The sequence below is a fragment of the Cryptomeria japonica genome, chromosome 8 (assembly GCF_030272615.1).
Source record: "Cryptomeria japonica chromosome 8, Sugi_1.0, whole genome shotgun sequence".
Lineage (NCBI taxonomy): Eukaryota > Viridiplantae > Streptophyta > Pinopsida > Cupressales > Cupressaceae > Cryptomeria > Cryptomeria japonica.
The window spans coordinates 307,094,370-307,122,050 of NC_081412.1; the positions used below are offsets into that span (position 1 = coordinate 307,094,370).

The following is a 27,681-nucleotide window of genomic DNA, read 5'->3' on the forward strand; positions in this document are numbered from 1 at the left end:
CTCATTTTATTAGCTTTGGGGCTATGAATATTGCATTTCAAACAATTTCCTTACTATTATGGTATGGTATGTTTGAAACCTTATATACTTAATAAATTCTCCCAAGGTTGTCCAAAAAATAACACCAATATATATTGTTCCTTTTCTAAATCAACTGGCAATTGTGTCTCAACATTTAAATATATTTATCATAGTAATGATAATGGCAATTAAAGCTTTATTAAGATCAACGAACAATGTTAGAATAATGTTGTCAAGAAAACATATTAGGAAGAACCTAAACTATTATGCACACATGAGAAAACATATGTTCAACGAGGACAACTCCAAGTATGAAGACCAATTATACACACCAATGAGAAAATGTAATTTTAGCAAGAACAACTCTAGGTCTATAAACCAAGGATTCTTGTTAGACAAATGACTTTTGTTGTCTATTCCTTATTATCTTACAAACAAAATATCCTTTTATTCTTTTACAGGCTAGTCAATGATAAATGTCCTAGCAATTCACCATTGTAATGCATGTAAAAGTAATAGTTTTTATTTATTTGTTATATAAAGTGTGAGATTTTGCCAAGATCAAGAGGCAATGGAAAGCACAAATAAGAGAGACAAAATATATGATAGAAATAAACTGTATTCTATCAAGATGAAAATATTGATCAACTGGATCATTAATCAATACATACAATGAATATGAGCCTGCTTATACAGGCAAGGCTATATGGATATGTGAGCACACAAACATGACATGTGGTTCAATAAGAAACAAGGGTAGGTAGGAAATAGGTGTGGGTAGGTAGGAGAAACAATATAATATTCCACATGAGGTGGATCACCCACTGAATGTGGAGTGTAACAACAAAATCACACCATAAAAAGTGGAAATTCTCCTACACACACTATCCCAATGTGGCACAAACACCCAAGTGTCTCATACCCAAACTATTATGAAATGCATTTCCTAAGTAAACTTAAGTAAGGTGTAATAATATCCATGATGAATAATTATTTACACCAACACCCCCCCTTAAATGCAACTTAGGGGAAGGCACTTAAGTCTACAATGCAACTAAGCAATGCAAGATGGATCTTGGCTACTAGGCCATGTTAGGTACCCATGTACAAATGCAAATGCATGCAAACCAATGCAATGAAATCTCTCACAAAGCGGGGAAAGAGAGAAAAAACCCAATGGGAAAAAACTCTCCCCCAAAAGAGCGATGAAAACTAGATACAAAGAACTCTCATAGAAGTATGTGAAGGACAAAACCCCATGAGGAAAAAGTACCCCCCATATGAGAGAAGAAGAAGAGAGACAAGGAAGCCCCCCCTCAATGTGGAATCTGCACCAATGATAGAAGCTCGAAGATGAATGAAGAAACTGCTCCATGAACGTCGAACCACGTTCCTCCCCTTAGGAAGAAACAAAACCAAAGGTGTATCCAAAAAGTCTCCCCAACCATAAAAGGAAGATGGAGAAAAAATACTCATCATGAAAGGAATCTCTGAAAACTGCTCAAGTGTCCACATGTCGATGTTGAAAGGTACCCCCTCCAAAGGTGGTAAACTGTGTCACGCTGCTGAAAAAGGCACTCCAAGATCTAGTGGAGATGAATGTAGAACAATATCCAAATACTCATATGTCTCCTCAAAAGATAAAGAGACCTCCTCCAAGTGTTGTACAAAAGTATCCACAATCATGTCAACCTCAAAAGATTGATCATGTAGAGAATGAACAAGAGGGTCAGAGTGTTCCCTCGCAACAATCGAAGAAGGATCATCTTCATCAAAGAGAAGATGAATGTCATCAATGATGTCTCCCAAATCTGCAATATAGGATTCCATAAACAAACCTGCAATGTCTGTCAAGTAACCATCCCATGAATCTGAAGCTGGAAGACGATGAATATCTTGTTGCACAGAATCACATGAAGGCAAAATTGTCGCACTATCTGCATCATCAGGGGCAATAGGAGATGTGATATCAATATGAGGAGATGGAATACAAGACTCAAGAATGGGTTCACATGTTAGAATCCCCATGTTCAAGTGCCCAAAGTTCTCCTCAAAATTTGAATCATCACAAGAAGTGTGATCAACATGTGTAGAATCATCAAATGTGAAATCATCATCATCAACAAAATCTGAAAAGGAGTATAACCGAGATGCATGATCAACCACCCCAGTCGCAATGATAGCTCTAGCCTCCAAGTCTCGAATGAAAACTGACTCAGGTGTGAACTCCACAACTCTCTTAGTTGTGCCATGTGTGATTTGATAGATGGAAAGGAGATTGTTTGTCAAGTGGGGTACACACAACACATCATTGAAGGAGTTATCCCCAATGTCAATAGATCCTTTCCCAATCCCATCCATGTATGTATGATTGCCCATCAAAATCTGCGGCATGGTGCAAGGCTCAAATGTAGAGAACATAGACTGCGAAGATGCCATATGATGAGAAGCCCCTGAATCTAGAAGCCATCTCCTTGAATCATGACTTGTAGTAGCACAAAGAGTTTGTCATTTTCCTTTATCTGTTCTAAAAGAATGATCATTTCCTTTATCCTTGGAAGAAGAAGCCGAAGTAGACATTCTAGAAGGTAGGTTGATTCTATTATTCTCAAAAAGATTCTTCAACTCATCAATATCCTTCTTATAACAATGATATTCATCATGTCCTGACTTCTTGCAATATCCACAAAAAAGATTGTCCTTATATGATTTCCTCTTAGGTGAGAATGGTGAATCACCTTGTTGTGGAGAGGAAGATTGTGCTCCATCTTATTGTGGTTTAGACTTAGGTTGCTTTTCATTCTTGCCTTTTCCTTGATTACTTTGATTGCCTTTGCTAGCCACCGAAGCTTGTGACTTTGAAGATTTGAGAATCCCCATCGTGGTCAACTTAGATTGCTCAAGTATCAACATCTCCGTGAATGAATCAAATGGGGGAGAAGTGTATGAGGAACCTTGAGCTAACCTATGGGTGTGAAAGCTAGATACAAAGGCTGCATACTCTGAAGGAAGTTTGTCCAACAAGTTATAAACTAATTGAGCATCATTTTTGTCAATTCCACAATCCTTTAGCTTTGCTCTTAGCTCAGTTGCTTTTGTGACATAATCTTGGATTGTATAAAAATCCTTGGGATCCAAAGTTGTGAGTTCACTATCATGCTTGTAGCCCTTAATCTCGTCAACTTGACCATACAATTTCTTAAAAATATCCCAAACCTCTTTAATTATTGTACACTTATCAATGTGAAAAATGAGGTCATCTGATACATAATTTCTAAGAGTTCCAAGTGCCGTAGCATTCTTAGTAAGCCATTCAATTTGAGCATTAGGATCAGCCTTAGGATCAGGTGGTGCTGTAATAGTTTCATTTACATAATAAATGAGTCCTTTTTCCATTAGTTTACTCCATGCCTTAATTTTCCATGATGCATAATTATGAGGAATTAAAAGTGGAAATTTAGAAGAACCCATAGCACCAAAATGAAAAACACTAGATAGAGAGAGGCACAATCACACAAGACACCCCAAAAAAAAAAAAAATACTCAATCAAGAAATCCCCCCAAAATGGTGATTTTGGCACTTTATACTTAGTGCGTATACAATGGGCCACTTGCAAAACAAGGCAAAGTGGACTTTTGATTTCAATTTACAACTTCTAAAAATGAGATCTAAGAGACTTCAACAAATACTGCTAATGATCTAAACTGAGATCCAAGCAAAATGCAAGTACCAAATATGTCAAAAATGGTCAAATACTGAAAGTACAATTTTTACTTAAAATCACTGCAAACAGATAGCAAATTATGAAAGTAGATGAAAAAATATGCACTTTCAAAAAAAACGACACCTGAAAAGGAGTCCATATGAGCCCAAAAAAAGCCTCCAAAGTTGTAAAAATCGGGATTTCACGATTTCTGAAAAACCTATATCCAAAAATCAGAAAACTCCTGCACCACTGTACAGCTCACGAAATTCTACCCCAAAACAAAAAAAATTGTTCGAAAAAACGATTTCGAATGAGTAAGATATCGCTATTTGAAAAATGTCTGCAAAATTATAATTTCTGAAAAATTTCCGCCGCAGCGTCAAACTTCAAATGCCTCTAGATTTGGCCTCCGAAGTCCGATTTGGATGAAACAAAAGGCAAAAATGATTTTCTTGGTCCTCCTCAATCCAATGGTAACCTCAGATTTGACCTATCAAGCTTCAATAATAACCTGCAATAGAAAACTCCAAAATACACAACCCCAAATAGCATCAAATTTCTTTCAAGTAGCAAACCAGTGACACTCCAATGGCTCTGATACCATGTGAGATTTTGCCAAGATCAAGAGGTAATGGAAAGCACAAATAAGAGAGACAAAATATATGATAGAAATAAACTATATTCTATCAAGATGAAAATACTGATCAACTGGATCATTAATCGATACATACAATTAATATGAATCTGCTTATATAGGCAAGGCTATATGGATATGTGAGCACACAAACATGACATGTGGCTCAATAAGAAACAAGGGTAGGTAGGAAATAGGTGTGGGTAGGTAGGAGAAACAATATAATATTCCACATGAGGTGGATCACCCACTGAATGTGGAGTGTAACAACAAGATCACACCATAAAAGGTGGAAATTCTCCTACACACACTATCCCAATGTGGCACAAACACCCAAGTGTCTCATACCCAAACTACTATGAAATGCATTTCCTAAGTAAACTTAAGTAAGGTCTAATAATATCCATGATGAATAATTATTTACACCAACATAAAGTAATACCATTGGAATTATTAACAAAATTATGCTCTATTTGGGGTCAACACAAGCTTACTTCAAAAGAAGATATATTTGTAACTATTTAAGTGTCTTATTGCATGAGGATTGAATATATGGTAACCTCTAGTGTTAATTAGATATGTCTTATGGTATTCCTTTAAGACTTGTACCAATGTTTTAACTTGCACCTTTGATCGATAGTTCATTTGTGGGTGGCATTTACTTTGTCCTCAACATTCTATCCCATTCTCTCCCACAATGTGATAAAAAATCTCCCCAAGAACATTCCATATCTATGTTAGAGAAAGGAACTATGCAAATCAAATTGAACCCAAATAGTAGAAAAAATAAATAAATTATTTATGGCCTTGAAAAAATATATTTGCATGGAATGAACATTCACATTCCAATCTATAAAATCCAAAAAATTAGTCATGTCATTTCCTCAACATGGGAAAATCCCTTAAAAAGTCCATGAAAATATTTTCTTGTTTTGTTATAAAAAATAGTAATGGTATATATAACCCTAACCTCCTATTAATTTGCTTACTTTTGCTACATAAAACACCTACCCTCATGAACTTTGTAGCATCTTGTACTTTTTCCAATATGTGTAGCTTCGCAAATTCAACAATATATTACCAGTCACTCCAAAGTAGCTATCTATTTTGGAGATGTCTACCTCTCTCACAAGCTGGATACTTCCGCTCTTTGGAGCACAAAGCTTCAAATATGATCTAAGCGTGTATTAAACAACTCATTAGTCATGGAGGAAAAGGGAATCACTCACATGATTGATCTGATATGTACCACTTCCACAAGGAAAGAAGGCTAGTTGTGGATGGAGAGATGGCCTCAAATCTAAAAATGGTTGGCAAGGCTAGATACATCATATGAGATTAGAGCAGTACTAGAACAATTCATCAATAGAGAGGTTGTCCAAGTCCAAGTAGTGTTGGTGATGGATATTTCCTTCAATTCAAGGAGAGACAGGATGGCTAGTCCATAGACAAATCTTAAAATGTAATCTGATTTACTAGTGCACGATTGTACCCTTCTCTACACAAATCTTTAGGGGCAAGGGATGGATGGCCTGAATTGGGTAATTGAATGTGCTATCTATTAGATCCATAGACATCAACATTGGTTGAAGAAGGCGAAGCTACAACAATTAGAGATTTGGGGTCTATATCAAATGTTAGAGAGTCGTCAGTTTGCATGCCTCTTTTATATTTGATTGTCAAATTGTACAAGAAATCCATCCACTTAAAATGTCTTGATTATTACTAATTTGATTCTAATTAAATATAGTGAAGAGGTTGGTGACCCATGCAAACAACTATGTATTTTCCTAATAACTATTATTTAAATGCTTTGAACAAAGTGTATCCATTTATTTTTCATGCATTAGAAATTTCAAAACTACCTTATAAAAAAAATTGAAATGATAAGTGACCAGCTTACCTCCTTGCAATATAATTAGCCTCATAGCATAATTGTTTACATTCATTTTCACCGCAAATGGTAGTTGCAAATTAGGTAGTGTTGAATCTTATGCATTAATGATTTTATGATACACATCTTCAATAGAATTTTGCTAATTTCTACCTTTCAATAAATGACCTAACTCTTGCAATTATGGAATGCAAAAGTGTTGTTTAAGTGAATGATGCTACAAGCTTTCTCAAATATTGGATGGCCCAATCAGCTGCTTGTATCAAAGGGGAAGACTCGGTCCATTTTAAAATGACTTCTACTTAGTGTGATTACTTCTCCACTCTGCTCTAACCACGTCCCAAATATTGTAATGGTTATTATGCAAAGTTGGACATTTTCTCATTAAGCAGCAGCTTATTCTTCAATAATGCCAAAACTTTTTTTCAAATGAATCAAAGTGCTCCATTGTATTTTTTGATAAATCAACATATCATCCAAGTATATGATGAAAAAAATAACCTACATATGATCTCAACATGTCATTTCATCAACCTCATAAGTGTAACAAGTGAATTATGCAAACCAAAACAAAGTATAAAGCTACAAAGCTACAAGCCATTCAAACAAACCTTGCCTCGACTTTAAGAAATGTGTTTTAAAGGTCTTATACCTTTATCCTCATTCAATAATACCAAAATTTCAATCCTAACTTGGTCAAGTAATTGGCATGTTAAATTTGATAACACAAGTCATCAATTTGTAATGTTGATTCTTAATAGTAAATTTAATGAAGACTATATAATTTATGTCTTACAAGTTCCATATATATTTGGTACAATGACAATAGAACCGCATGCAAATATGCTAGATAACCCATTTTAATCTAGTGATGCTTCAATTTGTTCCTTCACCTCAAAAAGAGATTGCCTATAGAGGCCTATGTTAAGAAGATTACAATCAAATAGCAAGGGAAATTTCATGGTTCACTACTCTCTAAGGTGACCTTTCTTTGGGCTCTTGTTAAACTCCAAGTTTTATACTCAACAAAATCATTATAATGTTTTACTCTCAAAAAAGGTAAAGTAAACTTCCCACTTGCATGCATCAATCTCTTCACTTAATTAGTGCTGCAGAAGAAGTGTATGGATTTATTTTGATACACATTGATGATAGCCTCACCATCCTTGACTAAGACTCACCATTTTTGACTGAAAGGAATTTCTAGGCCCTTATCATAGAATAGCATGTCTCTCAAACGTACAAGGATTGCTAAGTGCTAATTAAGGGACACACATCTACTATAAACCTCGTCGTTAAAGTGTTCATTTAAAGCTCAATCACCAATTTAATTTGGTTTCAAGTTTAGGTATGCTTAAATAAGGGGGGGGGTGATGGAATTGATACAATATATATATCTATACAAATTTTACCATAAAAAGAATAGGTTTAGATAACCACATATGGACAAGTTTTAAGTTTTTTGGTTTCCAATTTATGAATTAGGGTTAGATTTTCAAGTTGGTCAGTCAACACATGAAGCCCAAAACAAAAAGGCGATTGCTTGTAGCTAGTGTGAACCAAACTCGAACCTGGACCAAAAAAGAAATGAACCAGATCCAAGGGGTTTTCCAAAAAACCAATAACATGGGTTTAAACCAAACTTACTTTGTATCATTTAATTACCTCAATATCTTCTTCTTATTTCACCAAAACCAATAAGCATTGACAAGGATGTTCATATGCTTCCAACCCAAGCTTGTTTAGGAACTCTAGAATAAGATTTGCTTGTGACAATAGGTCATACAAATTAGAAATCATTATTTTCTTTATTTGAAAATTAATAAGCAAAGTTCGGTTAATTCACTTGTATTTTCAGCCTTTTTGCTACTCAAACACAGCCCTCCTTGAATGGAAATGTGAGCAATGCTTTCATCTATATAGGAGCTACTCCCATTTCTTTTATTTCCAATAATAGTCATAGCGTTTCCTTCCAAATGGACCTTCCAACATTTATTCTAAACATGATCATTTAGTTCACAATTTCCAATCATTGTAGGCATCTTCAATCTTTCATAAGTGGTGGTAATTATCTTACCTTTCCAATGGTTTTTCACATTTTGCTTTGAGGCACCTTCCTAATTTGTGAAGGAGAATGGACCTTTCTTGTTTTCCATCTCGAAATAGGGATGTAAATGGACGTATTCTTGGCCATTAAAACATGTCATGACTATTAAGTCCTCCAAGGTAATTCATCAACGCATCCAAGGCTTGTAATCCCAATTAGATTGCTTGCCCCTATAATTATGTAGTATGCTCATGGACAATTTTGTCCTAGCCTTTGCCTATGATATTGCCATTTATTTGCATGTTCCTCTTTATGGCAAAAAGGATAGAATTAATTTTATATTAGTTTCTTAAAATCCTCCAATTTAGTAATATGTGGCTTATCCTTCATTTTACCAAAAAATGAGTATAGCTTTACTACCTAGTGAATGTGTGACTAGAGAGTATATAACTTTAAAGTTTTTCACTTTTCACCAACATAATGCAAACCAAAATATAACTCAAGTTGGAAAAGCCAACTATTGAGCTTGAAAACATCCATCTTTCCTTCATAAGATTGAATTCTACTTTTGCCTCCACTTTGAAAGGTGATTGGGTTCAAGGGTTCTTCAGCATTGACATGGGGCTGCCCTTGTGTTCAAGTAGATTCTCTTTAGCTTCCTTGTGAATCTAATGCATCTCCAATACAATATTAAGCTTGCCAATCAGTGCCTCCATGCACTTTAGCTTTCTGTCAAGCTTGCATATGGATTATGTAATGTTTGCAACATAAGCCTCCCCGACTTTAAAAACTCTTCTCATTAAATTATTTCATTTCTTGAGATTAACTTCTTCTGTATGAGCTAAGTTCCATCTCACTTGTTGAAAGGATATTAATTCAACTTCTCATGTTGTTCTAGTTGATCTTGTCAAGAGCAATATACATAAAGGCTGATCATACTACAATTCACACAACCAAGGACCAATATATGCTCTTTAAGACTCTTACCGATCTAGTTTAAAATTAGGATAGAATTCTATTTCCAATACACCAACAAAAATCTTTGTCTTACGACCAAAATTCCTGTGCATGTATACATATGTACACACAGCTATGTATGTACATATATACATAGACACATGCACTCGTATATATAATGTATGTGTATGTGTGTGTGGAACATACACACATGCATGTATGTACATATATGTACGTATATACATAGACACACGCATATATATATATATATTGCATCATTTAAGAGTCTCTCAGAGCTGGAAATGAAGTTAGCAAATTTTTAATGAAAGAAATGAATAACAGCAATCACACAAAAGAGGATGACACAAGTCTACGATGGGGGAATCCAATGTGGGAACATCCAGCAACTTAGGGTTGTGGTGCCTCCTTATGTCAACTGATATTTAGCAAGAGTTACAAGACAATCACTCCCATAGAACCTCCAGGAACACATTGGGACTGAACCAACCCATCTGCAATGCCCTCGCAAGCTTGTTGCATTCACAATATAATTATCTCCTACACTCAGCTTTCCAAGCATACAAATCTAGTTACATTTATCAAGTAACTAGATTGTCTTATTTACACACAAATCAGTTTACCAAACAAAGGCAAACATTCTATCTCAACATCTGAAACGGGGATCACCTCAATTTCTGATCTGAGAGGTTGGTCTTCATCTTTGTTGGATTTGAGCAGATTCAGTAGCTGTCAAATGTGTACGCTTGTCCCCATCTCTAGGTGACAGCTGCTCCAGTGTGCAAATGCATTAATTAATCGGACTCATTGAAACAACGAACTTCAATTTTTCCATAGATGACTGGCTGCTAAAGTCGTCACTTGCCCATCTTTTTTCCATAGTGAAGACTAAATGAGTCACTGACAAACCATATTATAAACAGAAACCTTTTGCATCTTACTTCTAATTTATACAAGTACCTGCAACTGTCTACTTTGCATGTCCCATAGTTTTCATCATTTGGACTGTGAGTGTCATAGTGGCATTGTATTAATGGTCGTTAATAACCATTGCAATTGATTAGATAAGCATCACACTGAGAAAAACTGAATGACTGATCCAATTCAGATCAGTAAGAAGTGTGAGTCAATTCTTTTCTATTTGAGTAATCTTAGGGGTACATTTCTCTCGCTTATCCTTGTCGGAGTTAGGACCCTCTTGCTGCTGCCACCTTTGTGTTAGATGTATCCATATTTACTCAAAACTGAGGAAAAGGAGCTCATATTTTGCTCTGCCTGTTAATGGATATGTGCAATGGTTCAGATATTATTGCTCTGCACAACCTGTAAATGAAATTTTTGGCTTGCTTTTCTTTTGTCATCAATAAATGGAAAGATGACTTTTTAAAGCTACCTGCCAAGTCTTGTTTTATTAGATAATCTTTGAATAAGACCATACATAGAAAATGGTTTGAATCAGGCATATAAAGGTGACCAAAAGAAAATGTAATAAGTTACTTATTCAGCTTCTTTTCCCTTTGGATGGCTATTAAAATCGTCACAGGAATTATACATATCTAAAAACTACAGAAGGCAGCAAAATAAAGTAGGTAATGCAAGGAAGGCAACTAGATTGAAAAAGAAGCTATATTTTCATAATTGCTCAAGAAGGAAGTCCTAGTTGTTCTGCCATGCATTGTCCCAACAGAGCAGTAAAGATGAGAAATTCTTCAAGAAAATGGCATAACCAGGCACTACATTGTGGTGGTTCAAAGTCAAGACAGATTTAGTCTATGAAACACTGGTTGCAAGACAGCCCTCATGAGGTAATCGCATCTTTATAATTTATGATTTGTTTGAGGTGGCAACAAAATGAGCTGAGAGATTCAGATAATGCAATATATATCTAGGAATCCTAAGTGTTAATGGGTCTTTTGACACAATAACTTCGTGAGTATAATAACTATCTTGAAAAAGTATTATTAAGTCTCTTGAAGGCTCAGTATTTCCATCAGGGTATGTCAGAATGTTAGCTTTGTCAAGGAGAGTAAAGGGGAAATACCCACAGGGTAGCTAGTTTTCCTGTTCACTAGATGAAGGAATGAAGGTGATTGTTTGCATGATTGAATAAATGTTCATCAATCTAACTTTAAATGATCTTAACCACAGATAGATTGCATTGTTGTTCCTAAGTTGTAATGCGTGAAATGAAGTTGCATTGATTAACAAATTAACCAGATTTCAAAGTTTTCTGATTTTATTAAAACTTGGCAAAAGAAAATGTTATTCATTCACTTCAAACACTTAAGTTTGCAATGAATTTGAGATTGCATTGTAATTTACATTAATCCTAAGCTAACTAGATATTAAATAAAATGCCAAAAGAAGAATAAGGAAAAAAGAAAGTGAGGAAGAAAGGATGTCCACGTTACCAGTTGTTCCTGCAATATTTGTAGCCGAGTCTCATAAATCTTCAAATCGGTTGTGAAGTGATCAGCCTTTGCATAATCTACTAGCATAACTAGTGCAATCTCTTCTGGAGAAAGCAATCTCAAAGATATCGCAAAAGTTATTTAATCATAAATATGCATACAACTAATGTTGTGCTTTGATACAAACCCCTATTTGCAAAAGTATGTGAAGAATAATTTATTGCATGCGCATATTCATAAGATTTACATAATGTGACTCGTACCAATCCAATGTATAGTCATAGAAACTAGATACAGAAAGAAAGCTTAGACTACTATATGAGTTCTCAGATTTCTCTTTTCCTCCCCACTCCTAGTATTTACATACAAAATGGCTTTATACTATTCAACCCTTCCATGCTTACAAACTCACAAAACTGAATCCATTTGAAAAAACAATTTAAAATTCTGTTTCAACTAGATCGTCAATGATAGATCTTCTCTCAAAGATGCCAGTGTTGGATATTATTGGTCATTGCTGCTGCTAGGATATGTTGTTCTCATTGATGTCAACATATTCCTGTGTAATGTTCCAGTGATTGATGATTGGGAAGATTTTCTGATCTGGTTTGCAATGTTGGTTTGCTGATCACTATTTTGCAGAGTTCAATATATCCTCCGGTATATTCCGGTGTGATCAGATCTTGTGCCGAGTTTTTTGAATATTGTTCGGAATGGTCTTGTGTATCTTCATTTCAGATGGATCGTGATTTGGTGCTCCACAAGTTATCTTTCTTTGTGAAAGTTGTTGATTGGTTGTATTCTTGAGCTTTCAAACGTTGACCGATAAAGATTTGAAAAGTGGTGTCGGTGCAAATGTTCCTGATGATTCTAACGTGCTTGCTGGTGTTTCTTAGTCATGTCCTATTTGATTTGGTGATCCGCAATGATCGTTGTGCGAGTTTTTGGTGGTTTTCATCAACCAGTATTGATTTGCGTGTTATGCAGTTTTTCCTGGTGGTGTAGCGTGTTGCAGTTGATCTTGGCATGATTTCCGGTGGATTTGTGCATTTGGGAATTTGATTTAGGACCATGTTATGCTATGTAAACCATGGAAGCAATAATCATTTGGGGAATTAATCGGCAAAACAAAAGTATAAAATTTTTTGAAAAAATTGAATTTACAAAAAAATATAAAAAATTGTAGAAAAACAATCAAAAACTACTTTCTAAAAATATTTTAGGGCATTTCCATAGCATAGAGATATTGTAGGCAAATAAAATAGACATCAATGGAAATCAATATCACAAAAAATCAAAACAAAGAAATTTTTAATATATGGCTGCAATACAAGATATAAAGGAAAGGAATCAAAAGCATCCAGCTTCATATGCTTAATATATGAAGCTTGATAATGTTCTTATGCAGAATTTAATTGTAATATTAATATAGACTGCAATACAGTCATACTTAATTACATATTTATTCATAATGCATTAAAAGTTAGTGTACTCATAGCCCATTCCTTAATCATCCATTATTGCCCCTCATAAGGATAGGTTGGATTTATCAGGGAGGGGCTGAGCAATACCTCACAAGATAGGTAAGCCCAAGATGGGATATGGACAGAGACTTGAAACCTTGAGGGAGCCTACTTGTAGACTGGTTTCCAAGCGTCCTATGACAAGTAATTCCCCATCCTCTGTTAGAATTGATGATTAGGAAAGAAGTAAGGATTGGGGCTTAAGTATAGTAAGTGTCAAATGTATTATGAATCCTAATTGTTCCTTAATTTTAATAATCTGATTTAAGACATAATAATGCATGGTATACACATTAAATACAGTATTATGCTTTTGTGTATAATCCTAACAGTGTATACCAAAGAAACAGTAATCGGGAAAAAAACCCGATTATACTTGACTAATCGGGAATCAGTTGTCTGGACGATTTATTCCAAAAAATCGCGATGTAAAATCGTTGACCAAATTCGCGACTTTCAACGATTTTTTCCACGATTAATCGGCAAAAAAACGACGAAAAACGACGACTAACCCTACAACTAGAAAATCCCGCACGAAAAACCCTAAAAGCGCAAAAAAAGGCACGCAAATCTGCCGGGAAATGTTATTAGTTAACCGACGCGAAAATGTACTCACAGCAGGGTTTGTTTGGTCGACGCGGGGCTTCTTTGGACAACGCAGGGATTCTACCAGGGCTTCTTTGGTCGACGTGAGTTAGCAGAGCCGCATTTTCTTGGAGCCAGGTATTTACCGGGCTACCCTATGGTATTGGTACACAATATTTTTATGCTGTGTAGCTCATAAAATATTTGTATTTACCGAGCAACACAGTATTTTAATTCTTAATGTATTTTACAGTATTTTTATTGTAAACTGTAAAATTCTTTTGGTTGCGGAATAAATGGAAGTTTTTTTTGGCTTTGTTCTTTGTATCTTGTCCAGCCTCCATACAATATACTCTAGTTTTGATATTATGTTCACTTTGTGTTTGAATTTTTAATGTATTTTTTAGTCATATTTTACAATATTTTTAAGAGAATGAGCTACAGATTTTAATGTTAATAAAAATACTGTAAAATAATACACAGTATACATTAAAATTAAACTTAATGTATACTGTGTATTTTACAGTATTTTTATTAACATTAAAATCTAAAGATCATTATCTTAAAAATACTGTAAAACACGACTTAAAAATACTGTAGCTACACAGTATACATTAAAAATACAGTATTAAATTTAATACTGCCACTTTACTCAGGCAAAGGAAAACTCAAATACATTCAATTTTGGAAGATTTTTATCAATTGTCTTCTTGTGAGTGGTTTCAGTTTTTCAAGATGATGATGTTTGTTTATTTGTTTGTTGTATCATTTGCAATTAAGCTTATAAACACAAACCCCTTGTAAACTTGCCACTTTGCTCAGACAAAGGAAAACTCAAACACATTCAATTTTTGAAGATATTTATCCATTAACAGATTGCTGATTGAACATTAGAATGACAGAAATTTACATCAAATATTAAATATTAACAATATGCCTATTATCAGTGACCAAACAAGTACCATGGAAGTGCTCCTTGTTGTTCATGTCTACAGAGGTTTTAGTGAGTTTCCCTATTTCTGTAGCAGCCAGAATAATGATGTTGCAGACTGAAAAAATGCCTCCAAAAGATTCGAACAGACCTTTCCTTATTGCTTTAGCTTACCAATCTTCAATGCCTATCCACATTGCAAGATATGCTCAGCTCATAGACTTCAAAGACCAGGGCAAACTGTTTAGCATGCATTGTATACTCTGCAACTTCTCAAATCCCTTTCATTTCAGAATTAATGAGCAAGGGAAGGTGTGAAATAAAGGCAGAATACCACACCTGGAATAATTCTTTGAGACACCCAAACCCTTGAATATGCTTGTCCTTAAAGTAAGTCGTCACTGCTTATATCCTTGTTGCCACACAGAAGTACTCAAAGCAGACCCCACATACAAGATCACCAAGCTGGTAAGGAAAGCCCACATTCTTCCTCCTTCACCCTAACTGCAGTATGGTATCCAGCTTATACTTGAAAATGGCCCATGGCAAAACACTAATTCCTTCGCATAACAAGTAAAAACTAATGCTTCCAATGTAGGCATCCAAAACCAACTGGAGTTGATTTCTAATGTTGATTAAAAATACAGTATACTGTATAAATCTTGTTTCAACATGTTTTTTAAAAAGATTAATGACACCCTTGCCCATTACAAACACTTTATTATCATTTCCCAATTTAACTTCCAACTCAGAATTATCTAGAGGAGCAAATAGATCTCTATTTCCTATCATATGATTACTGCATCCATTGTCTAAAAACCAAATATCATTATGGCAACAGTGCTATCTTCCTTAATGGCTATTCGCTAAGTCTATGCTTGCAACTATTTGTCTTCTCTTCGTTTGTTGCACTTAAGAGACTAGATTAGCTTTGTATTGGACATCTAATTGTATTGTTTTCTGAAGCTAGTTAGGGAATTCTGGAGGTTTTGGATTATGGATTATGGATTTTCGGAGGTCAGCAAGTTAGAAAAGAGTTACTCCTATATAACAATATTAACATTTTTTTCTTTCATATGGGTATATCTCTTTGAATTCAGTTTGGGATTTGATTACCCAACTTTGTTGAAATTTCTGATTTGTGTTTCTACTTTCTACCATATCTTAAGTTGTTGCAATCTTGAAATTCAATTACATTTAGATTTCCAATTTCACATGTCAATGAAATTCAAATGCAATTATTATACACAAACCTAACCCTAACACAAACCTAACCCTAGATCCCTAAGAATTAAAGACTGAGTGTAATGTCTTTGCAGAATTGATTCTTCATCACAATGACACGTCTAAAAGACTTTGTGTGGACACATTGCACAACAATTCCTGGTAGCACGAACGTCAAGTGCAATTGGTGTCTAGAGGACATCAGTGGTGGAATTTATCATTTCAAAATGGCATTTGTCAAAAGAACGAGGAAATAACACTGAGATATGCAAAAGATGCCCTGCAGATGTCTCGTATCAGACAAAGCAAGCTCTTGAAGGGATTGCTAATAGCAAGGCCAAAAAGGCAAGAACGGGGGTTGAACTAGGTTCTAGTTCTGCAAATGCCAGGAGGAACCGTTTGAGTGAGGAGGATGGTGAAGAAGGGGGTTTCAATGAATCTGGGTCAACACCTAGTTCTATAGCACGTGGACCAAACACAGGTGGAGGAAACATTAGTACTTTCTTCCAACCTTGTACTACACCGGGATCGCAAACCACTTTGGAGAGTACAGGATGGAGGAAAAATGTCACAAAACAAGCAAAGAAGGCAATCGGTAATTTTGGGTACTCCTCTCACTTGGCATTTCATGCTTCCAGAAATCCATATTGGCAACCTATGGTAGATGCTATTGCAGTTGTAGGTCCGGGTTTTCAAACCCCATCTTCTGAGTCTTTGAGGGTTGGAATGCTACAAGATGCAGTACGGGATGTTGAAGATGTTGTTAAAGAGCATCGATTACAGTGGGCTATTACTGGTTGTAGCATTATGTCAGATGGCTGGACAGATAGAAGGAACCAGACTCTCATTAACTTCCTGGTCTCTTGTGAGATTGGCACTATTTTTTTGAAATCTGTGGATGCATCTAATATTTCAAAAAACACAACTGCATTGTTTGAGATGTATGAAATGGTAGTTACTGATGTAGGGCCACAAAATGTGGTTCAATTTATCACTGATAATGATGTTGCATGTCTTGCTGCTGGGAAACTTCTGACAGATAGATACCCTTCTATTTTTTTACGCCATGTGCAGCACATTGTCTTGATCTAACCCTAGAGGACATTGGAAAAAATGAATGGGTTAAGGAGGTATTTCAAAAGGTTCACAAGGTGACCAAATTTATTTATAATCACACAAGTGTTTTGTCTATGATGCGCTCTTTCATTGGGGACAAGGAGCTAGTTCGACCGGGGGTGACAAGATATACAACAAACTTCCTTGCATTGCAGAAATTATGTGAGCAAAAAGTTAATTTGAGGCGAATGTTTGTTAATTTGATGCGAATGCTTGTTTCAGCTGAGTGGATGGAGTCTAGCTTCAGAAAATAAGCAAATGGCATAGTAGCGACGGAGTTCATCTATTCTACCAGCTTTTGGGAATCGATTGAACAAATTGTAGAATTTTCAAAGCCTCTAGTAAAAGTTTTGAGACTAGTGGATGGGGAAAAACCCCCCATGGGATATTTGTATGAGGCCATGGATAGGGCGAAGGAGGTGATAAGGAGTAAGTTGGAAAATAACAGGGATATGTATATGCAGTTGTGGAACATAATTGATGGGAGATGGGATGGACAGATGCACATTCCTCTCCATATTGCGGGATACTTTCTCAATCCTTTGTTATTCTATAAGACTCCATACATGGATATTGATGTTGAAATCAAACAAGGCTTCTTCAAGTGCATAGAGAAAATGTTTCCTACTGTGGAAAAACTTGATGCGGCTACGATAGAGTTGCAGGTGTACAGGCATACTAAGGGATTTCTCTCTTGTAGGGCTGCCCTGCAAAGCAGGAAGACCATGCAACCAAGTAGACTCTATAAACATTTGAGAATCTCTTTATTTTGCCAACATGCTCATTAAGTTTGTTAAGATTTTAAGATACTCTTACAAGATCACCTCCATATAATGTGTTTTTCAGCGCAATGGTGGGCTTCTTTTGGAAATGAAATACCAAATTTAAGGTGGACAGCAGTGCGCATTTTGAGCCAACCATGCAGTTCATCAACTTGTGAGTGTAATTGGAGTGTTTTTGAACACATACATTCCAAGAAACGCAGCCGCCTATCACAACAACGGATGAATGACTTGGTATTCGTTCACCACAACCTCCGCTTGAAGATAAAGAAAGCTCAAGGTGAGAATATTAATATATAGTTGCAATAGTTGAAATTGTATTCACTATTCATTATGTTTCTCACTCGTACGGCAAAGACTAATTTCTACATGGCAAAAATTAGGAACTATTGAGGAAGACTCGCCAATTGACCTCGATGAGATAGATCCAGAGTGTGAGTTGATTGTTGTTGATGATGATCATGATCATGATACTCCACTTGAGTCTAAAGATTTTGATATCATGAGGGAAGCCAATTGGGATCGTGAATAGTTCAATCGAGCTAAGAGAGGCTCTCACCTGGGAGCTTCATCATCAGAGTCTGCTGCCCTCTAGCATGTCATTGTCTATAGTTGATTTTTTAGAATTTTGTACTTAGTTTACAGGTTCACTTTGTACAAAGTCACAAACTATATTGTAATCAACATTTTGACATCTATCACCATCTAGATATTATTTATGTTGTGGTATGTTTTTGTGCAATGTAATTAGCGATATGAATATAAACAACGAAAATCTATTTTCTACAATTCATGTGTTGAAGTGTCAATTTTATTTGCCTACAATATCTCTATGCTATGGAAATGCCCTTAAATATAAAAAAAAAAGTAGTTTTTGATTGTTTTTCTGCAATTTTTTACGTTTTTTTGTAAATACGATTTTTTCCCAATTTTTTCAAAAAATCTTATACTTTTGTTTTGCCAATTAATTCCCCAAACGATTAATGTTTCTTTGATATAAAGCAAACCAAAGATGGAATATGATAGTTAAACAAATGGATGTCTCTTTATTTTTAAGAGTTATGTCTGTTGGAGATAAAAGATATATATGGAATGAATTGTGTGGTTTGTGATGTAATGATGTAATATATTAAAAAAAATTATAGTTCAGACAAAAGAGAAATCTGTGGGTGTATATGTGCTGAGATTATAATAATTGTATACACCTGTAAGTGAAAAGTGTATAATGCCGAAGGTATAAGGAGAATTTTGAAAAGGATCAAGTGCAGATTTGTTGAGATCACTGTGAGAAGATTAGTTGCAGACATGTGGGCAGATCATGATTGGATTTGTATAACAGAATTATGAGGAGATCTTGATCAGACATATATATGTGACTGAATAATAATCTTCATCAAAGCAGATTGTGGGAGTGTTTAAAACAGATTTATAATCTGTATCATAGCAGACTGAAAAGAAAATTATAAAGAAGAAGATTATGAAGAGGTTACAGAGGAATTAAAAGAAGGGATTGGCAGATTTACATGATCTATATTGTTGCAGGTTAGAATGTCGTCTCAATTTTTGAATTTTCAAAAATTTGACAACCCCTACAAATTTGTGCAAAATGTGTCGTTTTTGTCTCTAAGGCACGAGTTACGAGGTGCAAAACTCATATTTGTTAATGTCAAATCATGCGTGAGTGCTTTTGTCATTATTGTCCAAGTTTCGGTTGATTTTTGCCTTCATTTTCCTAGCTTTCTATGCAATTTCCGGTTTCAGCTAAATCACTGCAAGTAGGAACTTTTTGTTGTCATTGCAAGTAAAGTCACTACAAGTAGGAGCTTTTTGACCTCACTACAAGTAGTAGGAACTTTTGGATGACATTACAAGTAAATGCACTTACTTGAAATCGGGCCTCTAAGACCCGATTACAAGTTAGTTCATTGTTTTAATTGTCAAGTTACTTGTCAAGTCGGGTTTTTGAGGCATCATTACAAGTTATATTGTTACTTGCAATCAGGTCTTTATGACCTGATTGCAACTAAAGTTCATTTTTTTGTGCAGTTTTGTCAAGTCAAGTCGGGCTTTATGTACAACATTGCAAGTGTGAGGGTATACATTTGTTGACTTGGTGGTCAGCACCTCCTTCGAGGTTCGCGACATGCCTTAACCACCTCCCATGGATCTGGGTAAGTGTGGCGTTTGTAGCGGGCGTTGATAGCTCGATTTTTTGGCGCAACGGCAAACATACCTACAATTGGTATCAAAGCCTTGGGTCACGGGTTCGAATCCCAAGAGGTCTCCTTGATTCCATCGGTGCGGAACCCTCAGTCGATGCTGAGGGGGAGATTGCTGACTTGGTGGTCAGCACCTCCTTCAGGGTTCGCGACATGGCTTAACCACCTCTCGTAGATCTAGGTAAGTCTAGCGTTTGTAGCGAGCATTGATAGCTCGAGCTTTTGGCGCAACAGCAAACATACCTACAACATTTTCATTGCAAGTTAATTTACTTGGAGTCGAGTCTCTAGAACCCGATTGCAAGTCCCTTTTCATCTTCTTTCATGCAAGTTATCTTCACTTGCAATCGGGTCTCTAGAACCCGATTGCAAGTGGTTTTCAACATTCAAACATCACTTGTCTACAAGCACCCAAATCCCGATTTTCAAAAAAGTATTTCATGTTATGCCTTTCTTAAAACCCGATTTAGCTTAACTGTATGTTTTATGCAACATGTAACACAAAACCCGATTTTTGTCTCTTGCTGTTGTTATGTGTTGTGCTTGCTACAAAATCCAATTGCACTCTTATCACATGTAATCAGCCATCCAAAACCCGAAATTGGTCCAAAATGTACTTGAAAACACTTAAAAATGAGTCTCTAGGATCCAATTACAAGTGCAAACTTGTATTTTCCCATTACACATATGAAGTTGCATGTTCGTTCTCCACAATTGCAAGTCAATTCTCTTGTTTTTCCACACATGTAATGCAGTCCTCAAAACCCGATATTCACTTGTGAGCCCATTTTTTCATCAATTTGTCCCTTCCCTTGTCAGTCTTGTTTGCACACATGATCTATCAAACCAACAAATCAAGGCATGGGCATTGTTTTATAACAATTTCATCTTGAATAAGGTGTTATGGGTTCTTTATCAGTGAACAAAAGAAGAAGAGATACAATAGTAATTCATGGGACAGCCCAAGAGTCAATAATCCTCATGAAGTCATCTATAAATAGAAGTCATTCAGTGACAAAGTGAATCAAGCATGCAGAAAGAACACAACAAAGAGAAGAATTTCCCTCTTGAAGAAATGGTACTACCCCAAGCATGTGATAAGGTTGAAGTTCGCTGGCCAAGGACACAAAGACTATCAAGGGTGCAAGTTCTTGTTCTGGTTCAATATGCCATTCCCAAACCTAAGTACTTCAATCATAGAATATCTTATAATAGCATGAAGATCAAACAGAGAATGGTGTAAATAGAGTCGTATCTCTGGACACTTAGTTTCAATTATGCATTTGTAATTTCATTTTGACAAATTACATGTAATGTCAGAAATCGTAATTGGAAGAGATCATATCACTTGCATTGTTGTAAATTGTAATTGCATGTAAGCAAATTACAAGTCAAAAGACAATAGGACTATAATTTGAATAAGTCATAGTTAGTTAGTTAGTTGTGGAATAATCTCAATTGGTTAGACTTCTCCCACATTTTGCTCTTAGACCCTCTCCTATATATAGACGAGGGTGCTCTTTGTAATGATCATCTTTTGGCAATGCAACAAAATTCTGTCAGTTTGTATGTGCACTCTAAGACTTTGAGCTTAGATGTAAATCAAATTGCTTTCAATAAAAGAGGCAAGTTGTGTTGAGACTTTGTGCCAGTTCAAGTTGTTATGTGACGACATTTTCTGGAATTGATTGTGATTTTTGTTCTATTGTTCAAGAGGGATTTAAATTCAATCCTGCAGACTTTGAGTTGCTAATTGTATTTAGAGTTATAGGTTTGGTTTTCAGACTTGGTCTTGCAAACTTTGAGCTTATTATCACGTTTGAAGCTAGTGTAGAAAGCTCAAGGAAGGAGATAACTTGTAGACTTTGTGTTGCTTTTATTTTTTAAGACTTGTGCATGTAAGGTGAAGTGCATCTTATAGACAGACTTTGAGTTGTTGTGTGTTGTACATTGTTATCATTTTGAGAAGGTTGATAGGATAGTAGAAGTGTTGAAGACTTTGTGCTTTCATTTCTATTTTCCCATCCCAAGGAAGTGACGGAAGTCTTTGTGATTTCATGAAAACTTTGTTTCCCTTTATGTTCTAAAAATCCTACAAAAAGTTTCATTTATGTATTTACCATTGTTGCTGTAACTTCATTTTTGAAATAAGAGAAAGAATATCGTTTGTTCTGAAGAAAGAGAATAAGATGTTATCCCACCCAAATTAGATTACTATTAGTAGTAATAGAAGGGGAGCCTTCCCTAAATTAGGAGAGTTTTATACTCTCACACTGGCTAAAACCACAATTTTGCACATCTTCCCAGGTGTACAAAATTTTCGACCAACATAGAAGAAGAATTCCATCATAATTGACAGTTATTGAGGTTGGTGTCTCATTTGATTGGAGTTGGTGCTTCACTCGAAGGGGTTGGAGCCTCTTGTAAGTTGGTGCTTACAAATTTGGGGAGTTGGTGCTTCCAGTGGGTTGGTGCTCACAAACGTAAGGGTTGGTGCCTACAACCATTGTACAAAGAAATATTCATATAAGCATTTATTGTTGTGGTTTTCTCCTATAAGAGTTTTCATGTATATATCTTGTGTTCTACTTGTGTTCTTATTAGTTAGATCACATATGAATGTTGGTATGCAATGAATATGTTAATGAGATAGGTTATATACGTGTGATTGAAGTTGAAAAATTTTAAATTGGTAAAATTTGTTGTTAGACTGATTCACCGCCCACCCCCCCACCCCCCCACCCCCCACCTCTCAATATAACCTTGTGTTCTTCACTCCCTTTCCCCACGGCATTTTATTTCCTCCCATCCTTCACTACCTTATATATCCCCAACTTCCAATTTACACCCACCGCCAACTTCATATCCTTCACACCCTATCCACCGCGGCATATCCTTACCTCACCTTCCTTACCAACCTTCCACCACAGCATATCCCTTATATCCACATTCCTCACACTCCTTCCACCATGGCATATTCCTTACTTCACATCCCTTACACCTCTTCCCTCATGGCATGTTATGCTTAACTCCAAAGCATTCAACAGGCATGGTAAAGTCTTAGCGCCGGCAAGGATGTAAAGGAGGCCCTACTCAAAGAGGAGACCAATCACAATGTTTTAGAAACTCAAAAAACCACGATAAGCATGTAAGAGTTTGGCCCCAGCAAAAACGAAAGAGGGGCCTGCTAAGAAGAAGTATCCTATGTGAAAGATGCGACCAATCGCATCTTACCTCCCCTTCCAAAGCACCCAATAAGGATGGAAAAGAATTAAGGCAAATGTAGAAAATCAGCAAGGAGAAAAATGCCAACATGGACCCCAAAGAATAAAGAACATCGCATTTAACCAAAAGAGCGTCGTATTTTGAAAATTCAAAACCATTGAAGCTTTAAAAATAAAACAAATCCATTTCAAAACAAGTCGGCTATAATCAAAGAACCAATGCATGGGGAATTTGAAAGGAAACTCATAAAATAAAATGAAACATTTGAAATCAAGTCAGCTCATGAATGAAAAGACACACCCCAGCCTCGAAGCGCCTATAAAGGATATGTTTTGATCATTTCATTTGATCACAACACAAAGTGAATTATCTCTCCTTGTGCATCAGACAGAGCAGCGATTTGAAATTTTGAACCATTAATGTGAAGCGAATTTGATCAAAGAAAGCAAATTCACCTTCAGCATGCACCAAGCTCATTGATTAGTACCAGTCATTGCCATTGATAACACATCAACACAAGGTCAAAATCGTCAAAATTAGAGCAGATTTTGATATTCAACCTGGTGAAAAGATTTTGTCCAGGTCTGAGACAAGTTAAATTTTGATCATTTTTAGTAAAATCATACCTTTTTTCATTAATGTAGCCAGATGACATGAATTTGGGATGGAATTACAGATTTAGATAACGTTTTGCAATGAGAAGCAGTATCATTTAGCACATTTTTTTTTTAGACTAAAATTTATTTTAAGAAATAATCATTTCCAGATTTTCTGCACACTGAAGTTAATTTGAGGACTTTGGGATTTTAGTAATTCATTGATATTTTAGGAGTTTCAAATACTTTCAAGAAGAATTGCTAACTTTGATGTATCTCACACCTAATAAGTATTAATATCTAATCAATAAACTAACATAGGAAATTCTTCCACGAGGTAGATGGCAGCCTCGAAAGCTGGAGGGCTCACAAGGCAAGCTCTCATCAAGGAAGATGTGAAAGAAGCACTACCTGAATCAAAGATTACCTCACTATGGGCAAATGTGGGAGACACCAATTTGGGCAGGATTGACATGAAGAAATTTCAAGAACCCCTCTACACAAGCAAGCCAACTAGGATTTCAGAGAAAATGATTGAAAGTGGAGTTATCCAAGTAGCTGGTTTCCTTCCTACCATCCAATGCAATGAACTTAATAGTTGAATGTGCAAGACACTATGATGTCAACACAAGACAAATAAAGACACCTGATGGCAAAGTATTAGCATTCTTGTTAGAGACTGCTATCAATGAGGCATTCAACATACCCGAGCCTAAGGATATGATATACAAGAATAAAGAAGCAGCATTGGCAATCTATGAGGATGACCCTGACAAATGCCTAAGTATCATCAATAAGTATTGATTGTCAAAGGCTCGGCCTGCTCTTAGCAAAGTACCAAGCAAGCTCCACCAAACGGACTTCAAGGAGTTCAGTGATCTGATTACCCTACTCAACAAGGTCATGGGAAGTCCACATGCCTCCTCATTTGAGAATTGGATGTTATACTTCATGGAAGCCATGACAACAAGAAATGAGAAGATCAACTGGGCCAAGATTATAAGCAACAATCCTGATCTTCAATCGAGAAGACTTGAGCGCACCAAACAATTTCATATGAGCTCCTACATCATATACTCTCTTGCCAGAAATCATGAGTATGTCGGATTGATGTATAGAGGCCCAGTAGGAAATGGAAAGGGAGAAATAAGGGTATGTGAGAACTACACACAGCTGCATTTTCATAACAAGGCACGTTATCGAAGAGTGAATGATGCCTTCTCCATGCATATAACAAGAAAGTTGCAAGGCAGCATCTATCAAAGGTTATCCTCGCAAGCACAAGACTTGGTGAAGAAATACGGTGTTTGGTTCATTCAGTTTCCCAAGTTCACCTATATACGAGTTCAAGGATGCTCATCTCCACCATACAAGCTTCCACGTTATCCTACCAACAAGATGGTGTTGTTAGAGGTATTGAGACAATTAGTTGCATATGACAGGACTCTTAAGGACAAACATAAGACTGGGATTTCCTTTCCCATTGTGGTTGGACAATCGTTGGAGGTATGACCATCTTTGCAGGCACTGAGAGATCAGAATAGGAGATGAAATTTTATCCCTTCACTAAAAATATTTTAAGGAATAATTTTGATCCATACGGCAACATGAGGAGGAAGAATGGTAACAAACACAGACACGGGCCACGACATAGAAGACTATTGGATGAATGCCAAAGATGATGTTGAGATTAGAAAGATGATGTTCTCCAGATTGCCTATAGATATCATTAGGATATTCAGGGTGTTCACAATCCCAGATCAGGCGCAAGATGATGGAAGGTGCCTCCAGCGTGCTTATGAGAAAGTAAAGGATAAAGAAGTGGAAGTCAATTGGGTTGAAGTAGAAGTCACTGATATGAATGAGTTGATGAAACCCATCTTGGCTTACACAAAAGGATGGGTAGAATATCAAAATAACAAATTGAAGATTCAAAATGAGCAGCTCACATTTAATATGATGGGAGATCCAGATTCTTCAGATGAGGAAACAGAAAGCGTAAGCATAAGCGAGAATACTACCCAGTCAACTCAACCTATGAGCTTCAAAAAAAAGGAAGTCACGAGGAGGGGTCAAAGCAGAAAAAACAAAGAACAAGTACAAGTCATCCTTCCACCAGCACCTCTTCCATCCATGAGGTCAATATGAACAAGACAACCAACAATGAAGGACAATCACCTTGGAAAGGAGGTAGTGATCAAGGTGCAAATGAATCACTGGAATCCACTATACATAACAATCAAAGAGATAAGGCGGCTAAAGGAAAGCAGCCCCATGTACAAGACCCTCCAAGAGCACAAGAAGTAGTTACAAAAGACAAGGATGTCGAAGATGAATACGTGGATATAGGAAATCATGATGATGAGGTGACTTCTTCACCTCGAGTAGAACAGCAAATCAAGGAGTTACAGGTAGAAAAGGAAAGATCCACTATTCCACCATGGCTGCAAGAGAGAATCAATAAGGAAGTGATAGTAACTGAAGATGAAACAATTGACAACTTGGATGACTTCTTGGATAGGATTGGTCCGACAGAGGAGAAGAGGAAGGCTACCAAGCTTTCAAAGATCACAAAAGACAGTGCTGGATCCCGAGTCATACAGATTGCTACTCCAAGAGTGGACAAGCCACAAAATGAGATCACTGCTGATGAGTATGATTTGGAGACAATTGAGTTAGGACCTATTACTACAGAGCAGGCAATGGAAGACTTGGATGATACAGTGAAGACAATCCGTGAGAGATTACAAATTGAGCTACAACATAGTAAGAAGCTAGAAAAAGAATTGAATGCCTTGACGAATTGTGTGCAACAACTTGATAATCCCATAAGGCAAGTTGATCCCTCAAGCATGCCTCCATCATTGCTTCCGCTAGACTCAGTGGATGATTTGGAGGAAATGAGAAATAATTCACAAATGTTGAAAAGATGGATTGATACTTCCTTCACTAAGGCGAACGAATTTGTGGGAGAGTTGGCTCATGTATTTGATACACTTTCAGCCATACTTGATAGGACTGTCGTTCTTGTGGCTTCTTATGATATCTTTGTTTATACAAGAGATTTTACCATCCCAAGGTTGAAAGCACTAATGAATATTCCAAGACAAACCCTGTTGGATGCTAGAATAATAAGAAATGGGCAGAAATATGACTTCCGAGGTTGGTATTCTACACTCAAAATGAGAAGTAGTATGTTTGAAGGCATAAATAGTGGTTGTGATCGAGTTGCAAACATGATAGAAACAATAAATGATAAGACTATAGGAGCAGTTGAAATAATTCTTGGAGTAGAAATGAAAGCAGAAGCTGACAAGATAGCAGAAAATATCGAAGCATCTTCTTTGGAACTTCTGGATCACTTTCAGAAGGACAATCGGAGGATATTCAATCACTTATGACACTTGTGGGTAAGATTAGTGACTTGGGACCTGAATGGGAAAAGATCTTCGCTTCATATATTGAGGAGTTGGACTACATGGAAGATCAGATGAAGATCATGCCCAAAGCTCCAGAAGATGAGCTTGATTGCATCATGTCCAAATTCATTGAATTTGCTACTAAGGAAAGAGATAAAGGAAACAAGCTTCTAGAAGAAAGTTTGTTGTGATTCCATGTGGTGTCTATTTTCTCATTGGAGGAATCTTCCTCAAAGTTTGTGCCAGAAAGATGTTCATTTTCTATTGGTTGACTTTGAAATTAATTGGTTGGTCACAACTAACCCTAGTTAAGGTTTAGTTGTCTCAATCTTAGCCATTCATTTTAGGGCAATCTTGGCCCTCTATTTTATT

The 27,681-nt window shown here is 36.2% G+C and overlaps 1 protein-coding gene across 4 annotated transcripts in view; it reads right to left on the bottom strand.

The window, feature by feature from the left end:
- LOC131060571 (pentatricopeptide repeat-containing protein At1g09900-like) overlaps positions 1 to 27,681 on the bottom strand; it is a 77,832-nt gene that overhangs the window by 20,823 nt on the left and 29,328 nt on the right. For 2 of the 4 annotated variants that reach the window (XM_057993844.2, XM_059209830.1), the window contains exon 2: positions 11,690 to 11,793. The gene's annotated coding sequence lies outside the window, so the exon portion shown is untranslated. Of the gene's footprint in view, positions 1 to 9,642; positions 11,794 to 27,681 lie in introns of those variants that run through there. The other 2 variants (XM_057993842.2, XM_059209829.1) reach the window with 2 other exon arrangements.